Source organism: Sceloporus occidentalis, unplaced genomic scaffold (assembly GCF_023333645.1).
Source record: "Sceloporus occidentalis isolate IW3139 unplaced genomic scaffold, rSceOcc1.0.p SCAF_6, whole genome shotgun sequence".
In the NCBI taxonomy this organism is placed as follows: Eukaryota; Metazoa; Chordata; class Lepidosauria; order Squamata; family Phrynosomatidae; genus Sceloporus; species Sceloporus occidentalis.
Window position 1 is genome coordinate 126,907,923 of NW_028316986.1, and position 15,500 is coordinate 126,923,422.

Here is a 15,500-nt window from a genome sequence, read left to right on the forward strand (position 1 = left end):
AGCTTTGGGTCCTTTGGGTAGGAGCCCCATTGGAAGTGCAGGTCAGACTCAGGGGTGTTTGGGGGTCGGGGTGCTCCCCTATTTATTGGGGAGGGAGTAGAGTTTCTCTCCCCCCCTCAGCCCAAGGTATTCAGTTGTAGCTTTTGCCTAAGGTGCCAAAGGGTTAGGAGGGGATTCAGTCTGGAAGAGGGAAACCCTCCTGAGCAGCCTTGGGCTAAACCGTGCTGCCTGGAGGGCTATCAAAAGTGGGGCTATAAACTGAAAATGACCCAAGAAAGCCCCTTGGAATCCGTACTCCTTAATCCGGAGCAGCACCATTCATTCATTCTTTCTTTTTCCTGTAGTTTCTTTTCTAGATGCACATTGTGCATGTTGTATGCACACAGCCTCCGTGGTTCTTTTCCTGGATGCCCATGTGAAGAATGTTTTGGAAAGAGCCAACCTGAAAACCCGGCTTCCATTCAAACGGGCAGGGGAGTCAGTGTTGCACTCTCACAGTGCAAACATGGCAGATGCAGCAAGTGATGTCAGCGTCATCTGCGGAGCAGGGCTGGGAAAGACTTGCCTCGGTACAGCTTTTCCAACCTTTTTTTAAAGGGGGAGCTCTCCAGGGTGCTGAAAGCAGACAGAGAATGAGATTCAGCACCTTGAAAAGATCCTTTAAAGTTATGGCTGAAGCTCCAGAGCCACAAGCAAGAGCTCACTGAAGCCACTGGCTCCTCACTCCTTAGACTCAGGCTGCGTCCACACTGGAGATATAACCCAGTTTTGCACCACTTTAACTCTTTTCTGGCTCAAGGCTATGGAATTCTGGGAGTTGGAGTTTGTTGTGGGGCCCAGTGTGGATGCAGCCTTAGATGAGTTAAGGCTCATCTTAAGACTGGTGCTGGTGATGTGAAAATAAAAGGTATGTGTTGTTCAAATACATCTGTTATAATTATTATTTCCATAGTGGCAGAATTCAGACACCTAGACATGTTAGTCTGGAACAGCATACTACAACTTTGTCCTTGTCGTGTGCCTTCAAGTCGTTTCTGACGAACCTACAGAGACTCCCTCTTGGGATTTTCTTGGTAAGATTTGTTCAGAGGAGGTGTGCCATTGCCTAACCCTGAGGCTGAGAGAGTGTGACTTGCCCAAGGTGAGTTTCCATGGCCGAGCTAGGAATAGAACCCTGGTCTCAACAGTCGCAGTTCAACTCTTGAACCACTACACTACACTGATCTCTCTTTCTCATCTGTTATGGGACCAAATATAGAACTGCTTCATGGATATGAGCGGTTTGAGTGTTGGACTCTGGAGATCAGGGTTCAGATCCCAGCTCTGCCCTGCAAACCCACTGAGTGACCTTGGGCAAGTCACATGCTCTCAGCCTTAGAGGCTGGCAGTGGCAAACCCACTCTAAAGAAACTTGCCAAGAGAACCCCATGATAGGATCACCTTACGGTCACCATAAGTCAGAAATGACTTGATGACACAGTACAGTGACAGCATATATATTATACTATTTGTCAAACTTAAGTAAAATTTCAAAATATGAGTTAGATTGGATTCTTTTCTTTTCTTTAAAACACTTTTTCTTAAAAGGTGTGTTTCTGTACATAAGACGTTGGTGTGGGAAAGCTTCAAGTAAATGAAATATAAAGAATTTTTCTTCCTAATGTTTATGTACACACTTTCACCTTCCAAAGCAAAAGAAGAAGAAGAAGTCAATACTTGGAAAATGTACATATATCCTGCTTTCTTCAAACAGAATTCAAAATGGCTTATAACAGTCAGATATAAGAGAAAACTCCAACAATGCATTAAATAAAACATTAAATAAATGTTTTCAAAAGTCAAAATACTTTCATACAATTATAAGTGAAAGTGAAAATGCGTAAGAGAACAGCACTGACAAACCCTTAAGCTTTCTGAAATAGCCACGTTTTACCCAGACATCTAAAGGCATATCACAGTTGTCAGGAAGCTATTGCTTCCAGGTATTGTTGGACTACAACTCCTGTGATCTCTGAACATTGGCCTTGCCAATCATGGGGATTCTCTCTCTCAAACGCACACACAATGATTGCCCTGAAATGTAACTTCAGTTGGTCCAAAATGTTGTAACCAGACTCTCAGTGGAAATTTGCTGCATGGAGTGTAAAATCCCATATTTTCCCTCCAAGCCTAATGCAAGGTGCTATCTTCAAAGCACTAAATGGTCTGAGTCCAGAATATCTGAGCAACTACCACATCTGCCTTGTGCACATCTGCTAATTTCTCAGACCCTCCTATTTCAGAAGTAATATGGGCAGGTCCAAGAGACAGAGGCTTTTCAGTCACAACACCACAACTATGAAAGGCCTTCCAAAAGAAGGCCTGTCTTTTCAATGGCTGTTTGTCTTTCAGTGGCTAGTTAAAACCTGACTCTCCAGGGAGGCCTTGCGGTTGGTTACTGCAAACTGATGTGTAGTTGATTGTTTTAGTGTAGTGCTCTCTCCTTTTCTCTCCTAGAATGCATCCACATTGTTGAAATAATCCAGTTTCACAGCGCGTTAACTGACATAGCTCAATGCTATGGAATTCTGGGAAATGCAGTTTGCTGTGGACAGAAAAGGCTAAATGCCTCACAAAACTACAATTCACAGTATCCAATAGCATTGGGCCATGGTAGTGGTGTCAAACTGGATTATTTCTGCAATGCAGGTGCAGCCCTACTTAATACTGCTATATTCCTTATTGTTTTATTTTTGAAGTATGAGACACAATAACAATTTCCTGTTTGTGGGGCATTTATGTTGTAGAGTTTAAGAATTGTTCTCTTGTTTTAGTTTTTCTAAGCTGCCATGGGATGTTTTCAGAAGTGGATTTTATTGTGCATTTGACCTGCATAATTAATAGGATTTTATTGGGGGAGGGAGCAGAGTTAGGTGTTGTCCGTTCCCATTTGTAACCTTGTAGCATTTTCCTACTGTTTCTTTCATCTTTCATCTTATCATAGAAGATCTGTGATGGAGGAAAATTCAGATACAAAATACATAGCTGCAAAATGTATTTTGACTGGGAGCAATAGGACCTCTCTGTCTGGAAGCAGCCTTAGGGTTCCTTTGGGATTGAAAGCGCAGGGTGTTAACAGTTGAAATAAATAAGCAATTTAAAAGGTAGCTAGCCTGTAAGGCAAAAGATACCAAATATTTTTTCCATGAAACTGAAGCGGCTATCACACAATAGCTTGTTAAATAAAAGAATACAGTACTGTGGGATGTTGTGATGGCTGCCAACTTGGACAGCTTTAAAAGGAGAATATACCAATTTAAGGTGGAAGAAGCCATCAGTGGCTACAAACCTGAAGTATCAGAGACACTATACCTCTGTATATGGAGCATGAATGAGAGGCTGCTATTGCTTTTGTATCTCAATTGTGAAAACTTCCACAGACATCTAGTTGGCCACTGTGGCAACAGAATGCTGGACTCAGGCTGCATCCACATTGGAGAAATAATCCGGATTGGTACCACTTTAATAGCCATGGCTTAATGCTATGGAATTCTAGGAATTGTAGTTTTGTGAGACATTTAGCTTTCTCTGTCAAGGAGCTCTGGTGCCACAGCAAACTACAGTTCCCAGAATTCCACAACACTGAGCCAGGGCAGTTAAAGTGATGTGAAACTGGATTATTGCTGGAATTCTGATGCAGCCTCAGAAAGCCTTTTGTCTGATTCAGCATGACTATTCTTACATATTTGTGGGTGAAGCAAATGTGGAGATGCACACTTGTCTCTTCTCCTCCCTCTTATCCATCATTAACACAAGGTTCCTTACCATCAAGCATGGTACAGCTGTCTCCTCATGGTGTGAGATCAGAGGAAGCAATACTAATCCTGCCTATTTCTTGGCATTTTGTGCTAAATATTTCTGACGTCTTACATTTTGCAGTCACCACGAAATAGGAGTCCAAGCAGAACCTGGTCTTTTGAATGGATTCAATGCATATTTCTCCCACATTCACCTGGCAAGCCTCATTATTTTTAGCTTCACAAGAAGCTTGAGAGGAGAGTAACTGAAAGATGCTTGAGAGGACAGCTGTTGTGGACAGGCCTGCAATTTGTGAGTCACCAAGCCAAGCCCAGCCAAGCATAGGTACATATTGGGGCCTGCCAGGTTTATATTTTTGTGTGTTGACACCCCTATCCTTGATATTTCAGCCTCTAAAAGCCAAACAGGGGCTGTAGTGGACCTGATGACTCACACAATGTCCTAGTCAGTTAAAAAAGCATTCCCAACATAGAAGGGCTAAAACTTACAAAAAAAGCTACATCCACTTACCTCTAGGAGACTTGGCACAGATGTATGAGGGAGGAGAGAGTGCTGATTATTGTGATACATGGTTATACCCACCACACAAGCCAAACCGAGGTGACAGGATTTGGGGCTGTGCCAACATTATGTGTTCGGGGGGGGGGGGGCTATTCTTAATGATGCTCTTCCTTATTCTTCTTTTTTTTTTTTTTAAATCTTTACCTCAAACTAGCACATGACAAAGATGATGCTGCACTGAATATTTCCAGCAGATGTATAAACCTGCAAGGCCAGTCCAAAACATCCACACCATGGTGCAAACTATCAAAGGAATAGAGGTTATGCTGATACAGGAAAATCCCACAAGTAACTTTCTTTTTTGGGAATAAAATACAATCACAGCAAATTAAATGATTAAGAACATTGGATTTTCATGACAACCACAAATCTGCTGCCTGAGGCAACTTCTTCACTCTGCCTAGAGCCAAGACTAGCCTTAGTAGTTTTCTAAATGAAGGAGAATTGATTGATTGATTGATTGATTGATTGACTGATTAATTGTATTTTCAGCAAGGGAAAAGTATCCAAAAATATCAGTTAGACCACCTGCAGGGGTACAATCCAGAATTCTGCCACCTCAACCCAGCCAACCAAAGTCATTTTGCTGTCTGTGGTGGAATAGACATTTAGCTGATATACAGCTAAAAATGGCATGTGTGAAGGTTAAAATAGGAATTCTGTTCTGCAACAGTGACTGTGAAGAAGGAAAGTGGCGGGGTGAGAGATATATCATTTTCTGTTGCATGTCACCAGATGATTGACAAATGAGGTGTGATCAGGACTAAATCTCTCTCTGTGTGTAAAAGCATTGTCCCATTTTACAGCAAGGAGACACTAAGGCTGAAAGAGAAGGTCAGCCAATTAATGAAATGCATGGAAGTCTTACATAGCAATGCATCTGCTGCTATTACAGCCTTATGAACACTTCAGCTTAGGTGATATCAAATAGGGGCCATACATAGCTTTTTGTGGGTTTTTCAAGCTATGTGGCCATGTTCTGGAAGAATTTATTCCTAACATTGTCCCTGCATCACTGGCTGGCACCTTTGAAGATGCCAGCCGCAGATGCAGGTGAAACATCAGGAATAAGTTATTCCAGAACACGGTGACATAGCATGAAAAACCTACAAAAAAAACCTATGGATGCCAGCTGTGAAAGCCTTTGACTTCACAGTTTTCATACAGTTTGCTGGCAGACATGACCTGCAGCAGGATTTTGGCAACTGACTGGCTACTGAAGGAGGTACTTTTAATGAGGAGTGCAATATTCTCCCCCCACAGTGTGTTTTTGATTGGTTCTCTTTAAGTTATTTTAACATGATAATCTATTTAATGTCATAACCTATTGTATTTGTGAGAGTTAATATGGCATAGTGGTTAGAGCATTGGACTAAGACCAGGGTTCAATCCTTTGTTCAGCCATGGAAACCTATTGGGTGACCATGCGTGAGTCACACAATCTCAGCCCCAGAAAACCTGGTGATAGGTTTGCCTTAGGATCATCATAATTTGGAAATGACTTCAAAGTACACAACAACATATCTATTTTTAATCATGTTGTGAGCTGCTTTGGATCCCAGCACTGCTTAGAGTCCAGTCTCCTGTGAACCTGTACATATATAAAACCTCCATGCTGTTCAGAAGGTGAAGAGCAAAGTAGTGTAAAATAACACTTTGTTTCCCACCAGTGGTGGAACTGCAGAGACATGGGAGAGAGCCTTCCCCACTGTTGCACCCCAACTGTGGAATGCCCTCCCCTTGGAGGTCCAGTTGTCATCAAAGCTGCTTTCTTTCCAATGCCAAATCAAATCATCATTATCATCATCTTATTGATACTGACATTGATACTTATATCTTGCTTTTCTCCTCAAATTGGGACTTAAGACAGCTCACAATTTAAAAAGCAATACAGCTACAAATATACAAAACAGTGAACAATAAAATGGGATTAAGCTGTTGGCAATATTAAAATGACTTAGAAGTGCAATTAAAAGACAAAATATCATTAAGAGATAAAAAGCAATTAAAACAGTTAAATCTAAAACAGTACAGCACCCTCAGCCCATTCTTTAAAAACCTTCAGTTTGAAAAACTTGTTGGAATAAAAAGGGGTTTGCCTGTTGACAGAAGGACCGCAGGAAGGTAGCCATTCTGGCCTTCTGGGAAAGAGAATTCCAGAGTCTAGGAGCAACTACCAAAAAGGACTTATCTTGTGTCCCCACTAACTGGGCTTGTGACGGTAGCAGGACTAAGAGAGGGGCTTCTCAGGCTCATGGTCTGCCAGATAGCCTGGACCTGCGTTATATAGGGCTTTATAGGTCATAACCAACACTTTGAATTGTGCCTAGAAACAAACTGGCAGCCAATGAAGCTATTGTGTCAAGGCAGTAGATTGATCCCTGTAGTATGATCCTTTTCATAGGCTAGTAAAATGAATACCCGGCTTCTTGGGGGCAATTGGCTAATACATTGTGAACTACTAAAAGAGTGCTTAATTCACTATGAAGTGGTATAGAAATATAATGTACTATTGCTAAAGTTCTACTGCTACCCTTTTCACCCACTCAGCCAGCTCTTTCTGGCCTGTTTAATGAGCCAGGAAAGGTAAGGGTATAGTACACATTTAGTGGCTCTCATCTCTCCAAGGATCCTGTCCACACCCTCAGGCTGCACAATTTGAAAAATATTTGTCAGAGCTGCGCATTACTCATGGTCCTTTTCTGCTGGGCTCTGCAGTACTGTCAGCACCTATAACTGCACAAGGTGCTAAAGAAATACCCAGAGTCACCAAGTTCTATTTATAAAACTTTATTACTAAGTATATACAGAACTGTATACATGACAACAAGTCTCCAACCAATCTTTCACTACTCAGTATTAACCCACACTGTCCATAGTGTCATGCCCATATTTATATATACTGTTCATGGCATGATCTCCCAACCCAGGTGCCTGCAACTATCCCTTGCATCAGCCTATTCAGTCATCCTGGGGATGTCTTCCACCATGGTGCCACCTTTCAAGGCATTGCATCCAGCTGCCTAAGCCAATTGCCGTATTCTGTGAAATTCTTAATAGTAGTGTTGTACTTCCACATATACACAGGACACACGGGAGACAAGGTTACATCCACTGAAACAGTATCAACTACAGCATCCAAGTCAGAGCAGATCTGATTGATTATGGCCCAAAACAGATGGGGGCCGCTTCTGACCATTCTAGGGTGGTGGCATTTAAATGACACCCCCCCCCCCGAAGTGCCCTGAAGCCACCCCGGAGCTGCATCAAGGCTGGCTAAGGTGGCCCAAATTCGGCCCCAAAAGGAGTGGATCTTTTCTGCTTCTATTTGGGGCCATGGCAGGAGGTGTTCACTGTGGCCCCGGGGCAATCAGGCTCAGAGCAGCTTCTAGCTACTCCTTCCTGCCTGTCTTTTCCACCCCTATATCTGTGAAGTGTCATACAAATCCTTCACAATCGGCTGTTTAGTGGTCTCCATTTTCTTCACAAGGACCAATGTGTAATAAGTTTCTAACCACTCAAAACAGCTCCTCTGGATGGCTCCTTCTAGATGCAAGGGTGGCAGCAGGGAATAATTTCTCTGCAGCCCAAACTGTCACAGAGTAGGCCTTCAAACAGGCTCTAGCCTTTGTTTGGCCAGACTCACTCCGAGGCTTTTGCCAATGTTGCTTTAGGCTCCATCTTACTCATTTCATTGCCACTAGCTCCTTGGAAAATTGGGGGGGGGGGGGGGGGACTGGTTTCACTTGGTAAGAATGGATGCTTAGGAGCAATTGTGTCCATTATCCTGGCCATTTCTCCTTCCCAGAGGTCAGCCAGAACTTTGACAGAATCACCTGCTGAGGTGACAGGAAACTTCCCAAGAGCTGCCAGGAATCCATCTGGATCCATCAGTCTCCTGGGGCAAACTATTCTAATCTTCCTCCTCCCACCTCCCCTTGCAGAAGACATAGTTTTTAATCAAAGTCTTTGAAGGTTAATTAAACTACACACATTTTTTAAAAAAATATTGTAGCTTTTTTAGGTGATTTGATGGTTGTGTTTACTATATTGTTATTCTGTTTAAGGTATTTTATTGTTTTCATCTGGACTTGTTTTTTTTAAAAAAATAATGTTTTATATGTACACTACCCTGAAATCCTTGAAATCTCAGGGGATAACTGTGTTTTGCTGAATCTCAGAGTAGAATAGGATAAAGTTTTATTTTTGCATGTGCACTAGGGGTCTTTGACTCAGCACAAAGGTATTGTTTATGTGTGTTTATGCAATGTTGGTGCATCAAAAAGCCACAAGAGAGGGGAGAGGGTGGGAGAGAGTCTGTGGGGGTTTGAACCTGGACCCATCATTTTACTTGCAGCAAGGCAGGGACTGGAACACCAACCAAGGAAATTACAAAGTTTCTTTGTGCATAATCCAGGTTTGGGGAGGGGGTGAGATTCACCATCAGTGCCAAACCTAGAAAAACTCTTCACAGGTCCTGAGTGCTATAGAGAAAGCCTCCCAGAGCCTAAGTCCTGAATCCGAGATGCAGGAATGCTGCAACTACTAGGTTTATTTTGCTCCCTGACCTACTCCTGAAAAAAGGTTTGGGCAGGTTTCTTTTAGCTCTGGGTTACCATTTTCAAGGTTATCAGGATTTTACCCCATTTCTGGGTTCATTTACCCAGTATGCCCTCATGCCCATTTCCACATCTAGAAGTAGTCACATGGACTCAGCTCTTTGATATCACCAAGACCCACCCCATGACATCACAAAATCTGATCACAGAGTTTGGCCCGAAAATCTCAGGAAATGAGATACAACCCTAACTTGAAAGTCAAATCTTATTTCAACACTTGATGGCACTGGTATCTCCAGCCTACTTAAAAATAAAAGGCTACCTTTGGGAGTACAGAACATGTTGCCTGGAACACACTGCTTTGTCCTCAAACAGAGAAGAGTTGTTTGGGGGCTACCACCACTGTTTCCTCCTTATCACTCAGCATCGACCACCTGAGCCAATGGTAGACCTACCTCTAAACACTCTTACTTCCCAGCAGATTTGTGGAACAGGGCTAGTGGAGGAAAGGGCCAGCAGACATCACAATATTCACTTTTTTCCCATTCCATTTTGCCATTATTCCTACTGCCTAGGGCCCTTTCACACTACATAGTTATAAGATTATGGGGCTGTACCTGCGGTCCCTAAGGGACAGTGTGACGCCACCCCTTTCCTATCCGGATCAGAGCCATGGCAACTTCATGCCATGGCCCCAATCCAGCCTTTCAAGGGCACAAAAAAGAGCTGCAAAAAGCGGCTCCTTTTTGCGCCCTCAAAAGGGCACGATAGCTGCCCTGCCGCAGCTATGCAAGACTCCTTCATAAGGATGCAGCGGTGGAGAAGTGCCATGATGCTATGCACCGGATGGAGCAGTGCATGGCATCAGGGCAACCTGGGGGGTTAGTCGGGTGTGCGTCATGAGGAAACTATGCCCCAGCTCTGCCCCCATGCTGGCCTTAATGGCTGGTGTGTACAGGGCCTATGTTTCCAGGAGCCTAGTCACACTACAAAATTATAGCACTATTATTCTCCTTTAACTACTATGGCTGTGTCCTATGGAATCCTTGGGTTTGCAGTTTGGTAATGCATTCTCTACCTGAAAGTGCTAAACGTACCTCCCCAAACTGCCAACCCCAGGTTTCCATAAGATGGATCTATTGCTGTTTAAAGTGGAATAATAGTGCAATGATTCCTTTGTTTGAATGGGCTCCCTGTTCAGCTGTCAAAGTACCATCCTATAGAATCCTAGGATTTACAGTTTAGGGAGAAGTATTTATATTTCTCAGCCTGAGAAGTCCACCAGGGTCTCACCAAACTACAAACCCCAGAATTCCATAGGATGCTGCGGCCACAACAGTTAGTGGAATATTGTGCCATAATTGTGTAGTGTGAAACTTCCTCAAGTCTTCCCTTTTCAGCATTTTTGGTCAGAGATTCAGTAACATGAGCTGGTCTTTAGCAGTGACAGCATGTATTCATGTTCACTGAGTTTTTCCTTTATTATGAAAAGTTTTAGGAATACATTTGATTTGAAAACTTAATAGCCATTTGTTCTTCCTAGAGAACTCCTAGGAGTGGTTGTATAGTTTTGGGATTGGGGTAGGGATCCTGTTGTTGTTAACTGTGTTCGAGTCAACCTCAATTCACGGCAACCCTGTGGCTCAGACATCTCCAAGACTCCCTGTCATCTACTGCTCTGCTTAGTGTTCTGCAGGCTCATGCCCTTGACCTCCCTAATTGAATCTTACTCCCCTGGTTAGGCAACGAGAAAACTCTAGCAGCATCTCAGTTTAAGAAAAAAAGACTTTTATTTGGCAGAACTGTTCATGTGATGTTGTCCACTTTATCAGATTCAGCTGAAGAAGCCTTATATGTCTTCAGTGGAAACTCCATATGTTGCAGAGACTGTGGCAGATCTGGTCAGCTCAACTTAAGACCCAGATAAACCATGCCCTAATAAGCCTTACAAATGGCCACTGAAAAAATATATGATCTAGAACAGAATTAATTTTCTTCAACTGCAAACTGAATGGAAAAAGATAACCATGAACAAACTAGGATCATAAGATTGGGATCTGGACAAGACAAGCATACTGAAACTGGTAGAACTGGTTGGCTGAATCTGGCGTGGCATTTTTTTTTTATTTTTTTTTTGTAAATAAACTGTGGGTGAGAATTTGTCATGGAAACAATTGCTCTCACCAGCTGGTCGCCTGGATGGTTAACAGATATCTGAAGGGGGGATAGATACCCCCTTTTCTCCTTCCCAGGAAAGGATGGTGTAAGCAAAGTGCCTCAGAGTGAGAGGAGCAGCAAGTTACCATTTAGGAAAGACACAGCCAGCTGTTTGTGATCAATCTATCCTGAGGTGCCACTGGCTACCATCTCTGGAAATTAATACAGGAGAAATAGACTTTGGTGATCTCTTGGCATCTTGAAACTAGGCACCTCCATGTAGGTTCAACCTATATGTTTTATATTCTCATGTATTTTATTTTAAAAATTGACCGGAAAAAAACCCCTGGGTTGACTTATCCATGGGCCAATCTAAGTACTGTATTTTAACTCTTATCAGAAAGGGACCCATCCCCTTCTCTTAGAGGTGTGAAAGACAAGAGCTTAGTTCATTCTAGGAGCACCTAAAAGAAGCACTGATCCGCTGTACTCTCTCTGTTGCTGCATGCGTCTGACCTTTTTGAATGTCTGGGTGGGGAAATGGTGACAATGGCAGTCCTTTGATGTCACCTCAGAGGAGGCATTTGTGTGCCTCTGTCAGCTTTTCTGGGTAAAAATCAGCCAAAATTACCACATTAAAGTTAAAGGCTATAATGCCATTCTTTGCTTTGCCTTTTAATTCTTTTTGACATGTGTGCATTTTCTTGGCTCCGCCTGCACCTCATCGTCTTTCCAACATATTGCACAGCTACCATTTATCATAGTTCCTCTTCATCTATCCAGACTTTAGGTTGAGCACAAACAGTTATGCCTGTCAGAAGTTTATAAGTTCTTTGGCATCGTTTTCTTTTGCTTTCACCTTTACATCCTTTGCTTCATGCCCTTAAATTTTACCATCAACTTTACCATGGGTCATATCAAAATCCTTAATTTTGCCCCTCAAATATGCCCATGGCATATACATGACATCAACTTATAGTTGAGTATATAGGGTACGGGAAAGTAAATGCATGTATTACAAAATGCTAATGAGCCTTGATTAACCTCCTTCCAATGAAAGCCAGGTAAGAGCCCCCCAAAAGCAGGAAACATGTAACATTGCCTTTCAGGAAAGTTTGTCCACCATCACAGATCTTCCCAATGGGAAAACCCTAATAGGTTTCTGAGGAACTTCCCTGTAATGCAGATCAAAAACCAATTGGTATTAAGGATTACTATAAATATAATGGGTTCCTCTTCCACCTACGGTTTTCTATTCCTGGAAGACAGCTTGATGTGATATCCACACAGATACCTTCCTACATCCCCTCTTGTCTCTAGAACTTTAGAACTCACTCAGTATATTGTCATTTTTTAAAAAAAAGAAATCCTTATCCTCATTTCCATTAAGAAGTGCAGTATTTGTGTGTGTGTGAGAGAGAGAAAGAGAGACAGACAGAAGGACAGACAATATGGAGAGCTGGCTGGATTCCTTAGACAATATCACTCATTTCTTCCATTTGCAGAAAATGTGTGGCTATGTAGTAAATGGAGATCCTGGGCATGCTTCCTGTGAACAGCCTTCTTGCCTTGCTGAAGGTATCAAATGTTTAAAATGATATTTGCTGGCAAAGTCATTCTGCTGTTGTTGCTTGTGATGGAGTACTTTAACATGGTACCTGGCAAAGCTGAGGTTTAAAACCCTTTCCCATGCAGCTGAAAGCACTAAACCTGCTGCCAATAGGCCAGCAATTAGCCTTGTCAACATTCCTCCAAGAAAGTCCAGCTCCATTGTAGCAAGCTTAATTGGCAGCAAGCCTACGATTCCCATGATAGAGTGGCTCATAAAGCGCAAGGAGGAAAATGAAAGCACGGAAGAGGCATACGTGCAAATTGTTTCTGTACAGGGATATAAGATGTGGCAGGCTTTCCTCAACTGCTGAGCTCAGGATGTCTGAAACTCAACTGCTGTACTTAGATATTCAGCAGCTGAGTTCAGGGGGGCATTCACACTCCACAAATATAGTGCTCTGATCCCACTTCACCTGCCATGCCAAGGCGTTGAGAGGTTTGTAGTTTAGTGTGGGTCACTCTCAGGCTGAGAAGTCTAAATGCCTCGCACTAAACTGCAAATCCCAAGATTCCAGAGGATATTACCATGGCAATTATCATGGAATATTGTGATGTAATTGTGTAGTGGCAATGGACCCTGTTTTCACTTCATGCACTCAGATACAAACAGACAGACACACAGATCCTTACTGCCCAGGAGCCTTACTGAATACATTTAAAAAAAAGAAGATTTTTTAAACGTTTCTTAAAGTGAGGTATAGTTTATAGGTGATATTCATGAGCTACAAGATGTATATATAGTCTGCTTACTTGCCTGGCTTATTTATTTCTTCAGACAGCCAGGCAACTATCCTGTTGATTAATTGTCGCTCCCATCAGCGATAAATCCCATGTCACTAGCATCCTGAATTCACTCTAGGTTTTAGACTGAACCTTAACAGACCTACCCAAGCTACAGTTTCTACTTTGGGGAGGTGAATACTGGACCTTAGTTCAGCACCTTGGTACATCCTTTGAAATTCTGGCTGAAACCAAGAAATATTTGCCACCCCACCAATAATGAAGCCAGAAGATATTACTCCTATCCACAAGCAAGGTCTAATAAAATACCATACAGTATATACTTAGCTATAAATCGATCTCAAATATAGGTCGAGGGCAGGTTTTAGGGCCAAAATTGTGCATTTTGATATGACCCATGGATAAGTTGAGGGTAAAAATTAGGGGCATGTAACAAAAAGTGTTGGTTTTAGCTCTTGGTGAATGAATTTTGTCAATTCCAGAGAAAACAGACAGTATGAAACCAGTAAATTGTGTTGTAGCAACTAAAAAGATAACACATTTATTGTGGCATAAACTTTTGTGGATCAAAACCATCTAATCATATGCAAAAATGTTCCTTCAGTTGGCATATATGGAAGATCTGGGAACAGTGAGGCCAAAAGGCCATAAAATGCAAGTGACACAATCTGCAGAGTTTGTAATCTGTGTTTTTAAAAAAGCAGCATGTTACCTACTGTTATATAAATCTTGTAAATTCTTGTCAATAATAACATGTTGCAAATAACAAGTAGCACATTATTAACATATTACTTTCTGTTATTTTAACATTATTTTACCAAAAAATCACTAAAGAGGTGATGGCAAAGTGCCCAAATTCCCCCATAAACCTTTGCACAGAGACAAGCAAATGCTACTAATATAAACATCTTAACACCTGTCTCATTTTTGTTAACATGTTTAACAGTAACAACATTGCCTCTCATTTTAAAAAATATTGAAAGCACCAACATTGCTTTTTACATATTCTATTTAAGTTTGTGTTTAAGCTTCTGACATATTTATGAATAGCTCAGATGTAAATAGGACAAGTATGGTTACCATCTCCACCATAGCTATACCTTTCCATAGTGGTGGGATTGTGTGCTCCTGTGAGAAAAAAGGCTATGGTGATGGTAGCAGTGCTTTTGATGAGGAGCCAGACTAAATGTGCCAAACAGCTACTGGGCAGCAGGAGTAATGCAAGGTGACTGTGGTAGAGGATCTCTCAGAGACAACGAGAGTGGCATCTTAACCATTAACTAAAAGGTGCTAACAAATATGGAAAACAAAACAATGGCCCACAGATTGGAAACACTCAATATACATTGCAGTTTCCAAGAAGGAGGACACCGTAGATTGCAATAATCACCAAATCATTGCATTAATCTCCCATGCAAGCAAAGTGATGCTCAAAATATTACAATAAAGTGAGAAATGCCAGATGGCCAAGCTGGGCTCAGAAAAGGAAGTGACACTAGCAATCATATTGCAAACATATGTTAGATAAGGGAGCACACCAAAGAATTTCAGAAGAAAATCAGCCTGTGCTTTGCTGATTATAGCAAAAACCTCTGCTTATGTAAGGTAAAATAATGCAGAAGGCAGATCAGAAATGGGAAATCTGTGACCCTCCAAGATATCACTGAGACTGCAGCTCCCACATGCCCCAGTCAAAGAGGCCAGTGGTCTGAAATGGGAGATGAAGTGCATCAATATGTAGCTGATGTAATTTACCCCCTCTAAAGACAAATCAGATGTTCAGAACAGGTGTTGGATTGGTGGGTTTGAAAGCAAACAAAAATGACATAATTGACTACCACTCATTTTCTTTGTGTGTCTAGAGTTTATATGTGTTTAGTTGCATGTAGGGAGGATCTAGCAGCAGCTGTTAAGATGTGGCTGTAAAGTTGCAAATAGTATTTTCCAGTTGCCTGCTTGAGATTGCTTGACCTCTAAATGAAAATCCCAGGATCATGTGCAGCCAATACAGCCAGTTGCTAGATCACCATACTCTTTGGCCTTCTGTGTCTGATACTTTTAATTAAAAAATAC